The 18,934-nt window shown below is 37.1% G+C and overlaps 1 protein-coding gene and 1 pseudogene across 2 annotated transcripts in view; one reads left to right on the top strand and one right to left on the bottom strand.

Annotated features, from left to right (window-relative positions):
* Window positions 1–18,934, top strand: part of GNAL (G protein subunit alpha L) — a 515,901-nt gene that overhangs the window by 406,119 nt on the left and 90,848 nt on the right. The gene's annotated exons all lie outside the window — the stretch shown is intronic.
* Window positions 13,248–14,126, bottom strand: LOC140501031 (zinc finger MYND domain-containing protein 19 pseudogene; annotated as a pseudogene).

Here is an 18,934-nt window from a genome sequence, read left to right as displayed (position 1 = left end):
TTAGGGTCTGAGATTCAAATGCTGCTTCCCAGCCTCAGGGCTTTGGGTAGGAGCGGGGCTGCTATTCAGTGTGAAATTAAGTTCAGCTGCTCAGGTGGAGGCAGGGCCATCTCACAAGGCTCAGTTTCCTCAGGGGGTTTACGCTGAGACCTTGAACAATGGATCCGAGGTCCTGCCTGCTTGGGGAGGCCTTGTCTGCAGCTGCCTCCACTGCTGCCTCCACTGCTGCCTCCCGAGGGGGCCTGAGTTATAGGGACACCCCACTCCCCTCTCGGGGAACCAAAAAGACTCTTTTACTGACCTTTGCACCTGTGGGTAGAGGGACCTGCGTGGCTGCTGGAGATTCTGTCCCTGGAGCCTGCTCAGATCTGCTCCTCTCAGTGCCCTGTGGCCAAGGCAGGGCTGGGCTCTGCTCTGGGTCCAGGGCAGGACAGACCTTTTGCGTTGGTTTTTCAGGTCTCTCTGGAACAGAAACCTCCTCCACTCTGTTGTTCTGTGGCTTCTGCTGCTCCAGAATTTGTTGGGAGTTCTTCTTTATAGGTATTTTATGGGCTGTGGGTTTGGAGCTAGCATATGTGTATCTTTCTACTCTGCCATCTTGGCTCCTCCCTCCAAGTTCTAGATTTTCTTTCCTTCACTCCACTCACCCTCCCCAAGATGGCATGCAGTCTGATATAGGCTGTGCATGTACAATTATATTAAACATATTTCCACATTAGTTGTATTGTAGAGAAGAATTAGAACCAAAAGGGGAAACCATGAGAAAAAAGAAACCAAAAAGAGAGAAGGGGACAAAAAAAAATAGTCTACTTCAACCTGCATTCAGACTCCATAGTTCTTTCTCTGGATGTGGATAGCATTTTCCATCATGAGCCTTTTGGAATTGTCTTAGATCCTTGCATTGTTGAGAAGAACTAAATCTATCAAATTTGGTCATCACACAATGTTACTCTTGTGTACAATGTTCTCCTGATTCTAGTCACTTCAATCAGTATCAATTCATGCAAGTTTTTCCAGGTTTTCCTGAAATCTGCCTGTTCATCATTTCTTATGAAACAATAGTATTCCATTACATTCATATACCACAACTTGTTCAGCTATTCCCCAGTTGATAGGCATCCCCTTGATTTCTAATTCTTGGCTACCACAAAAAGAGCCGCTATAAATATTTTTGTACATATGGGTCGTTTTCCTATTTTTATGATCTCTTTAGGATACAGACCTAGTAGTGCTATTGCAGGATCAAAGGGTATGCAGTTTTATAGCCCTTTGAGCATACTTCCAAATTGCTCTCCACAATGGTTAGGTCGGTTTACAGCTGTACCAACAATGCATTAGTGTTCAAATTTTCCCACATCTTCTCTAGCATTTATAATTTCACTGTTTTGTAATGCTAGTCAATCTGATAAGTGTCATGTGGTACCTCAGAGTTGTTTTAATTTACATTTCTCTAATCAAAAATGATTTAGAACATTTTTTCATAGACAGCTTTAATTTCTTCATCTGAAAATTCCCCATTCATATCCTTCAACCATTTATCAATTGGGAAATGACTTGTATTTTTGTAAATTTGACTCATTTCTCTGTATAGTTTAGAAATGAAGCCTTTATCAGAGACACTGACTGTAAAAAAATTGTTTCCCAGCTTTCTGCTTCCCTTCTAATCTTGTTTGCATTGGCTTTGTTCATGCAAAACTTTTAATTTAATGTAATCAAAATTATCCATTTTGCATTTCATGACATTATGTCTTGTTTGGTCAAAAATTCTGATGTTCTCTTGACAGGTAAACTATTCCTTGGTCTCCTAACTTGTATATAGTATCATCCTTTATAACCAAATCATTTACCCTTGAAAATTATAATTTTAAATAGTTTCTTTGGCCACTGACAAATTAATTTCAATTCAGTAAGCATACTATGCATGGGCATACAAAGATCTCCTCCCAACCCCCCCTCCCCCAAAGAAAGGTCCTAACTTTCAAAGAGTTCATATTGTATTTGAGGGGGGGGGGGGGAATACACACACACACACACGGAAAAATAAAATAGATAGATAGATAGATAGATAGATAGATAGATAGATAGATAGATAGATAGATAGAAAAAAATAGTAATGAGAGGAGCAGAGTATTAACAATGATGGTAAGGTATCAAGAAAGGCTTCATCTACGTTGCTCTTGGGCACAAGAGCTAGTAATTCTTAGAAGATAGAGGGCATTTGAGGGATTGGGGACAGCATGTGCAAAAACATGGAAATGGAAAATAGAATGTCATGTTGAAAGAAAACCAGATAGTCCAATTTGACTGTCATGTAGAGTACATGACAAGGAAGAATATGTAATCAGCTAGGAAGGGTAGAATGAAGCCACATTGTGAAAGGCTTTAAGTGCCAAACACAGATGTTTGCATTTTATCCTAAAGAATTTAAGATGTAAGGATTTAGAGCTGAAAGGCAATAAGGTGCCCTGGGGCTCTTGCTCAGAGGAGTGACTTTATCAGATCTGTGCTTTGAAAATATCAACTTGGCAACTGAAAAGATAGCATGGAAAGGGGAGAAAATGAAGACTGGAAGACCAATGAGGAAGCTTTTGTAGCTTGTAGAAGCTCATCATGCAGATAAAAGGGGATAATAATGTGGAGTAGGATCAATAAGACTTAGCAAGCTGACTGGAAAAGGGGTTCTCATGAGTGAAGACTGTGGGATGATGCCCAATTTGCAGGTCTGGGTGACTCAAAGGACAGTGATGCCCTCAAAATAAATAGGGAGTTTGAGAAGTTTGAGGGAAAGATGATTAGGTCTCTTTTGGGTATGTCATATTTAAAATGTCAGTGAGACTTGCCCATAGTTACCCATTTAATGATGCATTATATACATGATCACATATATAGTATATGTAAGAAGCAACACCTCCTGACTCAGAGGTTAGTCTTCTAATGATACCTATGTGGTTACACTGCCTACTTCTTCTTACTGTCATTCTCATATTCTCTCTCTCTATCTCTCTCTGACTCTCCATCTCCCCCTTCTCTCTTTCCCTTTTCTTCTCTCCCTCTCTACTCTTCCCTCTTCTCTCTCTCTCCCTCTTTTTCCCCCTTCTTTCTAGTTATATTTATATATATGAATATGTATTATATTTCTAAATATAAAATTATCATATATTTATTATATTTGTGTTTGAAAATACCTTTAAATATGTTCACAGATTTATGTAGATATATATATATGTGTGTGTATGTTGTAATGCTGCATAATAACACCACAATTTTAACAGTTATTTCAGATATGGTTGTAGTAATTTTTTATTGTCTTGCTTAGTAGTTTCACTATAATTCATAACATTGTTTTGATGGTAAAATGCACCAAGTTCTGAATGATTTATAAATGAACTTTTAAAAAGTAATCCATTTGTGAAATGGGGACTGCCTATATTCATATACTATATATAATTTTCCTTGATTGAAGGAGGAACATTTTTTATTATTTAATCCTAAATCCGTGCATTTATAGGCTTTGGGAAATTTAGAAAGAGATCTCAGTGGTCATCAATCCAACACTTCAACTTGAAAGTTTGGTTTGTTTTTTTAATAGAAAATCGAAGTAATAAAAAAAAATACAGCTCTTTTTAAAAAAAAAAATCACCTTAATGTGGTTACCTAGGAAGTTTGTAATTGATATTTTGCATGTCATATGTAATTCATTCAATGGAGCCATGATCCCATCAAAGTAAGACTTTACTCTGAAAGAACAGATCACAACTTATCCTCATTTTCTCATCCAATGTGACTCTTATTGTGTATATCCTTAAATACATATACAGAAATGTTTCTAAGGCCTTTGATATTGTAGTACTAGATGATTATCCATTTGTTATCATTTGCATTCTCTGCATAGACGTGTCCAGCTTCTCTGCTCTTCTTAGAGCTTCTGCATAATGCCTTTTCCATTCATGGTTGCATGGCATTGCTGGTATTGTCATGTAACCTATTTACACTTACTATGGATCTTTCCACTCTGCCTATGAGTAAACCATTATTTTTATTCTTCAAAGATTGTGTTGTGCTATTATTTACTTTTGTTAAAACTCTTGCACTGTTCTCTTTTGACTTCTGGCATTGTTTGTTTGTAAACTGATTATTTCAGCAAAGAAAAATTAAGGAACAAAAATACCCAGTTTTTGTTTGGAACTTCAGGATCTAAACAAACCTCTGCTGAGAGCCTATGTCATACATTCCAATGGTGTGTCAAGGCTCTGTTTATACTAGCTGTTAACATGAACCCTAGGTTAGACTCTAATTTTATGTTGTTTTGTTTTAAAATTACTTCATTTAGAGGGGAGAGTCCTGATTTTTAAAAAGATGGTTGATTTTAGGAGTTAGAAATTAATGGATAATCAAAATAAAATTTTAACCCTATTTCAAGTGGCATCCTGAACCTAAGACAAGGAATTCAAAAAGTCACTCTTTCAGAACTTTTCAGTTAGTTGAGATCAGGACTCCACTACTTCTGAATTCTAATCTGGACCTTAAGGTAAATCATGCTGTGAGCCAGAACATCTTGAAAGTGTCTTTATTTTTCTAAATCTTAAAAATTAAATTTTATAATTTTGACACTAAACATATTGACCAGAAAAGAAAATGTTTTTTATGTGTTTCAAGCAGATCAGTTCTACTGTTTTCTTTACTCTTTTTAGTTCTCTGAAACTATATTTTTCTTAGGAATATTCATTTATATTAAGAAGTTTACTTTCTATATTATTTTTATAGCTTAAAATTGAGCAATAGGAAAAGGAAATTTTTGAAATATTAATTTATTTAAGAATTTTTCTTATTTACTTGGCTCAAAAAATGGTTTTGCCAGAAAATGGAAGTATTCATGTGAGGCTGTAGGAGTCCAAAAATTTTCGGTTCTGAAAGTTCAGAGAAGCCTTATCTTACTTCCACTTGAAAATGTTTCCCATCTACATAGACTTAGTATTACTGCTGCTGTTCTTAGCATAAAGGCCAAGTGTGCAAGATGCCATCTTTCTAATCAATTTTAGGTTAAGAAATTGCATATTAATAGGCATTTTAACCCGAGTTATACTTTACCAAAAATTCTATATATTGCTCATGTTTTGACTATATATTTACTTCATCAGTACTTTATTTCTTTCTTTTGTAGAGAAGGAAGGTGAATTCTATGCTTTTTCTCAGACATTTTTGTAGACAAGTAGATAGAGATGCTCAGTATAATACGATGATAGTTTAGCCAATGTCTCTTTATCAATAATTAATGAAAACAATAGCTATTAATCTCTTTATATGTAAGAATACTATATCCTATAATGTTTACAAAACTTAGACCAATTTTTGTTATCAGTGTTCATTTTAGCAGGGTGAAGAAATAGCACTTTTTGCCTCTATATTCAGATATCTTATTGCCTCAAAAGTTATTTTGTCATGCCTTCAGTTCTGACTCAATTCAGCTCAACAAACATATGCTCAGAAATGAAGTGCATAGGAGTTAGAGCTGGAAGGGATCTTAAAATAGTAATAAGGCCTCTAAGAGTTTCCAAGATCATCTAGTCCACCTGCTTTGTTTTATAGATGAAGAAAGAGTTCAGACAAGGGAAATGACTTAGAGGTAGGATGCTACAGAGGAAAGAGCAACACCTGTAATGACCTGGGTTCAAATACACTGCTGACATTTATTCCTTGTGTGACCTTACTCAAGTCTCTCGGACATAAAGACTATCCCTATACCTCCAAAGGAATTTGTGGAATTTGCCTTAGATTGGTTGGTTGGTTGTTGTTCTTCATTCCTTAAGGAGGACCAAATTGACATCACTATGTTAAAGTCAAGGTACAGTGTGTCTGACTGTGGCTTATCAGGCCAATATGAGTCCAGAATACTTTACAACAGGTCAGACACAAATTATCCATATGAACATTTGGTGGGGAGATGTCTCTAAATTTGCACATTTCATGTTTCTGTTGTGCTACTGCAATTCCATTTCACTCGTAGAGCACAGTGCCTTCTTTGATGTGGGCATGGCATGCTGGATGGTCCCATGCCAGCATCTCCCAGCAATCAATTCCAAAGCTCTTCAGAGAGACCTTGAGAGTGTCCATGTATTGCTTCTTCTGAACACCATCTGAGTTCTCTGATCAGGTTAGATTAGTTGACTTTTAGGATCCCTTTTGACTCTAGAACTAAATTTCTTTGTCTTACCTAAGGTAATAGAAGTAAGTGCCAGAACTTAGATTTTAGCCCATATTCTCCAACTCCAATCTGGTATTCTTCCCCCAACAGTAAGTTGCTTCTCTCCTTGCAGAGTATTTGGTGTTTCCATTCAGATTGGGACTGCACCTTCTATTACTGGTGTGACCTTCACTCAATCACTTGATTTTCTTGGACTTCTTTTTATTCATGTACATTGAGAGAGTTTGTTCAGCTGACCTCTAACTTCCCTTTTAACTGTAAATCTTTGATCTCATAATATCACCCTTGAAGAATCTGTCATCAAATGTGAGAAGGTTTTAATACATGTAAGCAAATAATTAGGGGTATAAGGTAGAATGGAATAAATACAAAGGAGGTTTGCTATGAGAAATTTGATAAGGAAGAGATCTCTTCCTTCTAGGCAATCACAGAAAACTTGAACTAAGACATAGCAAAAGGAGAGTAAAAAAAAGGAAAGAAAACAATGAGGAGTCCATTTTAAATGGAACATATGCATGGGAGTAGTGAAAGGTTAGAAAATGACTGGAGTTAGACTATTCAGGACTTACATGCCAGTGCAAGAAATCAGTAGTTTATTTAGTTGGCATTAGAGAGCTATAGGAGGTTTTTGAGCAGAGGAATGACATGAGTGGTATGATACTCAACAAAAATTCTTTCCAAGAGAGTCTAAAAGAGAAGTGGTGCAGTGAATAGAGTGCTGAGGCTGAAGTCAAGAAAACCTGAATTCAAATCCAACCTCAGACATTTGCTAGTCAGGAAGATCTGAGTTCAAATCTAGACTCAGTCACTTTGTGGACAAGTCACTTAACCCTCAGTTTCCTCAACTGTAAAATGAGGATAATAATAAAACCTTCTTTACAGGGTTGTTGTGATAATCAGATGAAATGATATTTGTAAAGTAAACAATGTCTGGCACATAATTAGTGCTGTATGATAGTTTATTCCCTTACCCCTAAAAGAAGAATTGGGAAAGGAGTAAACTGAATACATTTTAACAAGTTAAAACATTTTTACAATATTGAAGAGGTGTTTGGGGCCTGAATTGGGATGTTGTAATAGGATTAAAACAGAAGTTTTCTTAAAAAGGATGGATTCAAGAGACTGCAAAGTTGACTTGACAGGGCCTTTTATTGATTAGATATGAGGGGTAAGAGATGGACTTTGAGCCTATGCGATATGGTTCTTGGTACATCATCAAGAGAAATAGAAAAATTATAAGGACCGGGGCAAATTTTGAAGGAGAAAGATCAAATCTGTTTTAGACATGCAGAATTTAAGACATTAGTTGAATATCCAGGCAGAAGTGCTGAATAGGCAATGGGCAAGGCCACAGTCCTGGAAAGGGGATGAGATTGGAAGTAGAAATTCAGAAATGATATCCATACAGGTGATAACTAAAGTTGTGGGAGTAGATGAGATCAGTAAGAGAGAATATAGTAAAAATAAAAAAAAAAAAAGAAAGAAAGTAGGGGTGGGAGGGAGTCCAAAGATACATCATTGGAGGAACATTCATATAAAAGAAATGGATGGCATGTGGAAAAATAGAAAGGGAAACAGGAGTGGTGGAAAAGGTAAGAAGGAAAAGAAGAGCACAGTATCATTGAAATGACAGTAATATATCAAGAAGGAGGGGATGGTCCATATTGTTAGCTATTTTGGAGAGAAGTCAAATAACAGTACTGAGAAAGGACATTAGATTTAGTGGTAAGAAGCTCCTAAGGAACCTTGGAGAGAGTTGGAAATCCTTATTACCTCTCACTTAGACTACTACTACTGTGTTGTTGTTCAGTTGTTTTCAGTTATATCCAACACTATGTGACCACATTTGGGGTTTTCTTGGGAAAGAGAGTGGAGTGGTTTGCCATTTCCTTCTCCAGTTTATTTTACAGATGAGGAAACTAAGGCAAACAAGGTTAAGTGATTTGTCCAGGGTCACACAGCTACTAAGTGTCTAAGGCCAGGAAATATCTTCCTGACTCCAGACCTGGCATTCTGTGCACTGTGCCACTTAGCTGTCATGGACTACTATAACCTCTTAACTGGTCTCATTCTAATGTCTCTCTCTTAGAGATGTCAAATTGATATCAAATAATCATCCTAATTCAAAGATCTAGTACTGTGGGGATATACCCCAGTGGACTCTAGAGTCAAAGCACCTGGGTTCAAATCTCACCTCTGACACATAATACCTGAATAATCTTGGGCACATTACTTAACCTCCATAAATCAGTTTCCTCATATATAAAGGGAGGGACTTGAGCCAGAAGGCCTCTGAGATTCCTTCTACCTCCAAATAGATGGTCCTGTATAATCACATCACTCCCCTGTTAAAGAACTTCAGTGGTTTTCAGTTGCCTTACTATGCAAATGACTTGCTTATTAACTTTTGAATGTAAGGAACTCCACATTCTGACTCATTGTTCTTCAGTCATTTTTCAGTGTGTCTGACCCTTTGTGACCCCATTTGGGGTTTTCTTGACAAAAATACTGGAGTGGTTTGCTATTTTTCTTCAAGTCGGACTCTAATAACCTTTTTTCTCTTTTTTTCTCCCTTTTTTCCCATTGTTGTTCCCTTCTAACAGTCTTCTCACCCTTCAGTGTCTAGTTTTATCCGTTTATACCATGCTGTACTACTATCTCAGTAAAATCAACTAGTCCAATAACTTCATTTTGTAGATAAGGTTGATGACAAAGCATTTATTAACCACTTGTTATGTGCCAAGCTCTCAGGATAAAAATAAAAGAAATATAGCCTCTCCCCTCAAGAGCTTGAACTCTGAGGAAAACCATATCTAAAGATGAGAAGAGTGGCCTTCAAAGAGGTGAACTGAATTATTGAGGCACGTACAAGAAAGTGATAATGCTGGGATTAGAATTCAGGTCTCCTTTCTCCCACTCTAAAACCTTTTGTAATAAAGAAGAGGAAAAAGATTAAAGGCCAGGAAAAGAAACATTTCTCAGTGACTGTCACTGCCAGCACCAATGTTTTCCCTTTCTTCTACCAAACTTTTACTGTCTCTTGCAGTTTGTTTAAGAATATGTTCCTCTGTCATGAGAATGAGTTGTCAAAGTGAAACGCTGAAAATTCCCTCTTGTGTCATATGCTGGGACCCATGCCTGACTTTTTTACTTAAAGATACTGCAGAATCACATCTGTTTATTGTTACAGCAAGGACAGGGTCCCAGAGACAGTTATTGCTGTGGGCTAAATGACATTAAGCTGAGGTCTGGAACTAAGAAAGAGATACCATTTAGATAAGATGTGGTCTCTGCTTTCATGGAGCTTACATTGGCAATGAAAGCAGCAGCGAACATTAATGTACTGCTTTAATGGTTACAGCGTGTTTTACCATATATACGAAGTGCCTAAGTGCGGAAGAAAAGGGTGAGCACAGTTTGAAACACCAGAGGGAGAAAGAGACTTTTTGAGTGATTAGTTGAGGTTTCTTTGCAAAGGAAACATTGGAGGGATTTTGTTCAAGGAGCTTTAAAAAATGAATAGGCATTCCACAGGTAGGGAAAAGGAAAAAAGAAAGAACATCCCTGGCATAGGGAATGGTGTGAGCAAAAGTTCGGTAATGAGAAAGTACATAGCACTTGCATTGGGATCATCAAACTTGCTAAGCTGGAAGGTCTCTAGGAGAAGAGTGACATGACCTGATCCACATCTAAAGAAGACAAATTTAGCAGTGGTATAAACAAGAAGGTAAGAGCACAAATATCTTTTCAGAAGCTTTTGAATTTGTCTAGCCAGCTAGCTAGCGATATGGGCATATACAACAGTAGTGGCAAGAGGAATCAAAGGATGACTAGATATGAGCAGGAAACTGATGAAGTGAGAAGTCGGTGAGAGGTGAACCAAACTTCAGACATTAAAATAGAGTGCTTCTTTCCCTCTTATCTCTGCAGCCTCTCCAGTTACTAATGCCAGTTACTGGATTACTATTTAGATTTTTTTAGGCAAACCATCCCCAATTGCTACAACTTTTTTAATAGGATCTATTTGTCCTCCTTTTAATGCATCCAGGAAGTTGACCATGTTAATTGTCTTGATTCTTGTCCTTCTTGACCTTCCTACCATCTGCTCTTTTTGGGGGGTATATAAGAAGTGCATTTTTAGTAAGTCATCTTTCTCTGATTTTTTTTGCTTCTAAGGATGAAGAAAGAGAAAACATAGCAAAGCAAAACAATTCTGAGTACAGTTTAGTACCAAGAATATAGGATTGACAAAATTCCATGCAGAAGTTTGTTTTATAATGTCCCTTGGTATCCCATTCTCCAATTCTTTTTTTTTCCCCATTATACTCTCCCTGTTGAGTTCAACCTCTGATTTGTACTGGCTTGTGATGCTGGGTGACTTATTAGGTAAAATGGAAGAACCATTGCTGATTTTCATTGGTAGAGGCAATTCCCTCAACAGGAACTCCTTACAACTATGAAATCACAGACCTTACCAAAAAACAAATTAAAATTATACTTAATAGTTCCTTGAACCTCATATAGTTTGCCTTCATAAAACATAAATGGTAAAGTTAAGACTCAATATGTTAGAGTTTCAGAGATGGAAAGATCTAGAGGAGCTTCAGCTCATTTTCTGCCTTTCAATGTGATTGTTGAAAATAAGTGGACTAGAAATGAGCAAACATAGATTCTAGTCTTGCCCTGACTTTAATACAGTTGCATGACTTTGGGCAAGTCATTTACCTTTCTGTGACTCCATTTCCTCATCTGCATAATTAGGGAGAGGGAGCTTAATGACCTAAGGTCATTTCCAATTCCGAAAGTCTTTGATTCTTAATTCTTCCATTCCTATTCTCTTGAATCTTGAATTTCATTGTCTTGGAATACTGTTTTAACAGTATTTAATAATGTCTTAACCTCCATATTAGATTATAAACTCTTGATCTAAAGGTCAAGAACGGTGTCTTATTCCACCTTTTTATTCCCAGGGCCTAAAATAATACTTTACAGATATAGTAGGTACTTAATGTTTATTAAAGTTAATGTATAATCATTAGTTAATGTGGTGTTTATATGTAAAATATTAAACCATTAGTTAAAAAATATGCAAAGCTAAATGCATAATAGAAGTTTAGCCAATGACTTTGTTCCTACTTCCTTAGATACTCAGATTTTAAAGAGTTTACCACACACACACACACACACACACACACATTTAGTTGAACACACTGCATTTGAAATATAATTTTTAAGGCCAGTTTAGACATGATGCATCATTGCTCCTTAATACTGTCCCATTATACTAAAAAAAAAAAAAATCATGAAAATGTATTTTTGCTTTGATGGTACTCTTAGCTTTCAAATAAATGTCTTAAAATGAATCCTAAGGATAGGTTTTTTCTTCTCCACTAAATTTTCTTATGTCCCTCTTGCATTCTCAGCACTAGATCCTACTGAGAATTTCAATGCTTTGGTATAATATTATCACTTTTTCTATCCCTCTCAAAAGGAAGAGAATTTAAATTCAGCATTTATTTTTTCCAAAAATCTTGTTGTGGCCATTGCATTTAAAAAATCACAGACATGAAGATCATCATATCTTGGTACAGAGGAAGAGGATGTCCTTTGCAGATAACTACTAAATATAGTTCACAACACGATAGGAGGAGCACTGTTTTAAAAATTAACATTGCAAAAATAGGTTGGTATTTGCTAACTTTAGCCTCTCTGAGAGAAAATGTTTATTAAATATAGTTTGAAGTATGTAACATCACTGTTAGAATCTCAAGAAAGGAAAGGTAACAGCCTTCTTTTGAGGTGGCACTGAAGGTTATTTTCTACTTGTTTTCGCATAGTGTAGTGGTAAGAGTTGGATTTGGAATGTCAGGGATGGTATTCCAGTAAAGGCTCTGTCACATACTACCTGTGAGGATTTGAACAAACTAATTCAACTTGTTTTTTCATCTGTGAAATGAGGAGTTTGGGCAAGATGATACTGCAGAATCCAAGGATACTGCAGAATCTAAAAGCCATTGAAAAAACTGTGAACCTGTCCTAGAACCTTGTACTGGAATTGATTTTGTGAAAGATACTAAGGAAGCAAGAGTGTCTATCAGGGTTTTGTTCCCCCATATAATCTTATTGATATCTTTTGGGGGGGAATATGGGGAACAATCTCCCTAATTAAGGAGATGAGGGTTATTAATAACCTTTCTTGTTCTTTTTCTTTTGTTAAAAAAACATAGTAAAGAGGTAGTAATTTTGACTCTTTACATAAAAATCTTGGTTTCATTTTTTCCTCTTAAGATTGTACTATCAGGGAAGAAATCATTAAAACCAGTTTAGTTGTGTGCATTGAAAATCTTTCTGAGAAAAAGAGTTTGTCAGTAACTTTTCAGTTTTGGTTTACAAAGTGTTTTACATAGGTTATCTCATTTGATCCTCACAAGTCCCCTGTGAGATAGGTGCAGTTGTTTTCCCAGTTTTACAGATGAGAAAACTGAGGTTGAGAGAAGTTAAATTACTAGACCAGAACTGCACAGACAATAAATTTCTTTTTTTTTTTTATTCAAACCCTTTTCTTGGCTGTTACAAAAATATTACTTCCATGCAGACTGTTCTCCAAAGTACCTGCCGATGCTAGAAGCCTATCTCCCTGACCTTGACTCAGCTACTGTGACTTCCAACTCTCTAGGTGATGAGGTTTTGATACAGGATGGTTTTTAGACATGTGACTTAACAGTTTCACATTTAAAAATTGCAGTAATTTTGTTTGTAATTTCTAACCTCTAAAATCTGTACATGAGTTTACAAACAGATTAACATCAAAATAATGAGAGCCTTCCTGCTTGATGCCTCCATAATAGTCCCTGCTTGAGAGTAATCCTGGAGGGAAAGTTCTGTCCCCTTACATAGAGCACCTGAAGTGATTTGATATGTATAGTGGCTATTTTATGCAAGCATCATTGGGTTCTTCAGTGCTTCCGGCTTCAGTGCCAAAACAATATAGATCCATAGATGCCTATCTGAGCAGAAATCTGACTGGTGAGAAGTCACTGATCAGTCATTGCTCTGGCTCAAGCTCTTGCTGCAAGATTTATTTCTTCTTCTAGCAGTGTTTCTAGTGAGCAGACCAGTCCTTTTGCTGGCAATGAGAACCACAGTACCTGCCCACCTGATGCTAGCCACAGATGCTGAATTCACACAGTTCCTTTTTAGTCATTGTACATAGCAGATAATGGCATTCATAGTATGAGGAGGAATTCCCTTCTTTTACCATATCTTCATTAGCATTATAATAACAAGTAATATTCAAGAAGGGAAACTGTTGTTCTGTAGGATCAGTGAGAAGCTGCTGAATTGCTTGCCAGCACAAGCTCTGTTCCCTTTGTATACTAGCGATTTCTTCTGCTTCGTGTCTCCAACCTCATGGCACTAACTACATGACTCTAGTCATCTGTCCGCTGTTACTACATTAAGACACATCACCTGAAGTCCTGGAACAATCCCTCCTTTCTGTCATTCCCACGACAACTCGTGAAGTAAATGTCCAGATCCCCTTTCATGGTTTTTGTTAAAAGCATAAGCAGATATTTTAGCACCATTTCCAGCAATGTCTACTTCCATTCTTGTCTCAAAAGAGTAACTTTCCACCAGTGGAATGACTTCTTCATCTATCAGTGTGTACTCTCTCTTCCCAGCCACTCAGCTGAGCCACACAATGCCCAACTTAAAGTCAGTCATGGCCAGAGCATCCCACTTGTAGCTACCACCATCATTCCTCCCTCCCAATTTCCCTCAAGCTAAGGCATTGGCCACTGCTGGCACCACCACCTCTTCCCTCCTGCTGGCTGGGGTCTGTCACCAGATAGTAAATTTCTAAATCAGAATTTGAACTGAGGTCTTTTGGGGAACAATTTTCCATGTCTAGCACTCTATCACTTCTGCCACTAGTTACAATCACTCTTTGGTCAAATCTTTCCTCTTTCTAAAATCCTGTCATGGGGGTAGCCTGGCATGTTGCTTAATGAGCCAATTTCATAATCAGAAGATCTTGATTCAAGGTCCTCTGACATATACTGACTTTATGACTCTGGGCACATTATTTCACCTCTTAGAGCCCAAGACAGTTGTCTGATCAGCCACAGTCAGACACACTGAAATTTCACTTTATCATGGTGATGTCATTTTGGTCCTCTTTAAAGACGAAGGACAGCAGCCAAGCAAGTTATATAGCAATTGCAACTCTGCATTGATTGGGGGAGTTTTATCACCAGGAATTAGCTACACCCAATGAAAGAACAAAGTAATTGTATTGTATAAAGATAAGAGTGTTATAAATCAGTTACTCAGAACCATGGTTTTGACTCATTGCCATTACCAGAAAAAAAGTCTGGGGTAACTTTGTTTTTCCAAGAGATTGGAGACTGACCAAGTGTATTAGAAAATTATTAGATGTAGACCACATGGCTTTTCTAAACAGGGTCAATAGGATAATGAATTAAGTAATATCGAAATTGCCCCCTGGTGGCACAGAGATTATAGCCATACAGAAAAGCTGGGTCTCATACACTGATATAGGCAACAATCATTAAGAGATGTTTAGAGAGCAAAACTACTCTTTGAACTAGCTATATTTTCATCAATTTTGTCATCACAGGAAATATAATCTGATTTTTACAGTCTTTTAATTTTCTGATTGCCATAAAACCAGATAGTAGCATGCTGTCTTCGTTCTTAGTTTCTGCTTGACACATACCTATTGAGTCAGTAAAGCATTTATTAAGCACTCATTATGTGCCAGGCACTGTGCCAAATATTAGAGATACAGGGAAAGGTAAAAAACACAGTCCTTTAGTTAAGGAGATCGTATTCTACCAGAGAACGAAACATTCAAACAACCATGGACACAGATAATAGATACAGGTCATCTCAAAGGAGAAGTAATAGCAATGGGGATGAGAGAGAAGGCCAATTTGAGCTAACTCTTGAAGGAAGCCAGAAGGCAGAGATGAGAAAGATGAGAACATGGGGGAAAGCCTATAAAATGACAGGGAATTGGGTGATGAGATATGGTATTCAGAGAACAGCAGGTAGGGCAATTGTTGATTATAGACTACATAGATGCAGTAACATGTGTTAAGACTAGAACAGTATGAAGGAACTGGTTTTTTTAAGGATTTTAAATGCTACACAAAGAAGCTTATTTTTGATGCTAGAGGTAATAAGAAGGTGCTGGCATTTATGGGCAGGGGCAGGGTGCATGGTCATACCTACACATTAGTAAAGCCATAATGAGTGGAGGATAGGTTGGAATGAGGAGACACTTGAGAAAGGGAAATCAATTAGAAAACTGTTGCAATGGTCTAGGTGAGAGGCACAAAGAATATTGAGATGGTGGCTATGTGATTAGAGAGAAAGAGATACACATGAAAGATGTTAGGAAGGTAGAAACAAGACTTGACAACAGATTGGATATATAAGGTAAGTGTGAGTAAAAAGTTGAGGATGGCAATGAGATTATAAGCCTATGCCTGGAAAAGTAGTGATACCCTTTCCATTATTAAGAAAATTGGGAAGTGAAAAGTATTAGAGTGAGAGATGGGGGTATTAGGGTGAAGAAGATGAGTTCTATTTCAGACATGTTAAAATTGAGGTGCCTGTGGGGCATAGAGGACAGTTGTTGATGTGGGTCTGGAATTCTGGGAACAATCTGCACTGAGATGAAAGAATCTGTGAGAGTTTATGAGATTAGCAAGCAAGACAATATAGAATAGGGGTTCTTATTCTTGGATAAAAAATCAGGGTTTTTTATATTTTGATAACTGTATTTCAATATAATTGGTTTCTTTAGCATTATTCTAATAATGGGCCCATGGGCTCAAAACCATTTTGCCAAAGGGATTAACACATAAACAGATCAACATAAAAGGTTAAGAACCTTTGGTATAAAGGGAGAAGAGAGCCCAGGTCAGAACTTTGGGATATACCCTCAATTAATAGGCCTGACTGGATGAAAAACTGATAAAGAAAATTTAGACAAGTGGGAAGAGAATGAGGAGAAAACAGGATCACCAAAACTTTGAGAGAATATCCAGGATGAGTTGCTGATCAATACTGACAAAGGCCAGAGAAAGGTCAAGAAGGATGAGACTTGAGGAAAGGCCATTAGATCTGGCAATCCGGAGATCAGTGATACCTTTGGAAAAAGCAATTTCAGTTGAATGATGAGGTCAGACTGCAAAGGGCTTTGAAGTGAGAGGAAAGTGGAGGCACCTAGTATATAGACAGCTTTTTCAAAGAGCTTATTAGAAAGGAGGGGATAGATAAAAGATAATAGCTAGCAATGATGGTTTTATCAATTGATGGTTTTTTTTAAAGGATGGGGAGACATGAGCATGAGAGTGGAGAAGACTTGAGACAAGAGAGAGAAAGAAGGAGTGAACAGATAGATTGAAAATTAGACAGAGTAGATATGATAGAGAAGAAAATCTCTAGAGGGAAAGGAATAGGATCAAGGGTATGAACTGATGGGTAAAAGGGCTACCTCTTCATGTGAGGTGGGTGAAAGAGGAGATTATGGGAGATGTGAATGATGTCAGATGAGGAGGGAGAAGGAGAAACTCTCAACAAATGGTCCTTAGGCTTCCTCTTCCTTATATGCCACACTTTTTTTACTTTATAAGTCAAAGTATAAGGTACCGTAAAACTGCTAGTCTGCCAGATGACATCCAAGAAGAGATATATTTTAGGAGCAACTGACTTTTGTCATTTCTTATAACTTTGTGTTTCCATTCATCAAAGCTTTCTGTAAAATTGTGTATATATTTTAACAAAACCATATCTCAAATCCACTGTTAAAGTATTAATCCCCTACCCAAAGCATGGAATCCATCTGGTCTAGTAATTATTAACCTGGGGTCCATGAACAACCTCCTCCAGGGTCTGTGAATGTGGATGGGAAAAATGTATATATTATTTCAATAAGTCTTCTTTGTAATCTTTGTTCATTTGAAGTATTTCTAAGGAATCCAAAAGTTTCACCAAACTGCCAAAAGAATACATGACACAAAAAAGGTTAAAAACCCCTGGGGTCTAATAAAAGTGGGAGGTTTTATATTCCTCTAGATTCTAGGTGATTTCAAAAAATATATATCCAAATACACTTATAATATGTAACTCATAATCTTAAATAGGACCTACCTCACAATCCTAAAGTACTGTGAATTATGCAGAGGGCCCCTAAATTCCGAAATACTGTGTATCATGAAGTTTTCCTGTCTTCCAAGATTTCATGGCGAAAATAGAGATTAGAACTGTAATTTGATGGTATAGGAAACAAGAAAATGCCCTCTACCAACAATGCAGGCTGGCATTTTCTCTCACAATTATAATGAAAGACGAGGACTGCATATCCTTTTATCTGGTTTTTATATCCCTTGTACCATGTACAGAGTAGGCGCTTAATATACATGCTTATTGAATTGAATTAACTGTAACTATCTCCTAATTTGAAAAATAAGCTGTAGTTCATAGATGTTCTTATTCCCTACTCCCCAAATAAAAGTACATTCAAAGGGAAGAAAAAAGCTCACAAAATTCCAGTGTTTCGAGTGAATAGTAATTTTGAAAAGAAAAAAGGAGTAACAGCCAAATGTACCTGATGAAAGAAATCATTGGGGTAGGGAGAGAGTTTGAGGTAGGAAGATATCAAAGAAAGAAATTCTTTTGGAGCTGATGTAGTTTAAGGGGACCTGGGAGAGTAACATGGTCAAGATTTACTTATGGGAAGGACTGAAGAGGACACAATTTTATATCATTTCTACTTTGATTTTCTTAGTATTTAGCATATGCTACTTTCTATGATAAATGTAAAGCACTTAGCACTGTGCCTGGCACATAGTTAGGTGCTTAATACATGTTTATTCCCTTTCCCTTTTGTACCCTATCTGTAGGTAGCAGACCTCACCTGCAGATGGGTATTGTCAGTGTGACAGAAAGGTGGCAGATTCCCCCTCCTCAGTCCTCCCTCTTCAGCTCTTGTCTGATTCCACTGAGACTTCCTTGATGCAAAGGGTAGTAATAATTATAAGCTCACATCATTCTGTGCTTTAAGACTTACAAGGCTATATGCATACATACGTGTATATATACATGTATATATGTATGATGAAATTGCCTCATTTGATCCTTATAATAATGCTATAAGGAAGGGGCTATTATCACCCTCATTTAGACACAAAGAAACTTAGACTGAGACATCTAATTTCTTGTGCAGGGTCATAAACTGATACAGATCTTCCTAATTCCAGAATTAAAGACCACAGCAGTCCTTAATCAGATTCTTTGGGTCACACACAAAAAGCCCAATTCATCTCCGTTTCAGAGGAACCATAAGATTTTCGTGAGTCTCCTACACAGTGTATCTCAGGATCTAGATGGGAGGATCTTGGGTGAGGAGAAGCTAAAGAATACTACGTATAAAACAAAGACCAGGGCTCACAGGGGGAACGGAAGTGGAAAAGGGGTAGAGAATAATTGCCAAAAATGCTTTAAAACCTCCTCAGCTCCTTCCCTCTGCCAACACAGGCCCTGTTAGACTCAGAGTGGACTCAGAGGAAGAAGACAGGGTCACTGATCTCAAGGAGGAAAGATTACTATAAATGGAGAGAAGATAAACACAAGCACAAATAGAGGAACATTTTTCAAAATGAAAGATCATTTAGTGATACATAATAAACAATAGCTGAC

The sequence above is a fragment of the Notamacropus eugenii genome, chromosome 4 (assembly GCF_028372415.1).
Source record: "Notamacropus eugenii isolate mMacEug1 chromosome 4, mMacEug1.pri_v2, whole genome shotgun sequence".
In the NCBI taxonomy this organism is placed as follows: domain Eukaryota; kingdom Metazoa; phylum Chordata; class Mammalia; order Diprotodontia; family Macropodidae; genus Notamacropus; species Notamacropus eugenii.
The sequence above is the reverse complement of the archived record's forward strand: the minus strand, read 5'-3'. Positions and strand labels throughout refer to the sequence as shown.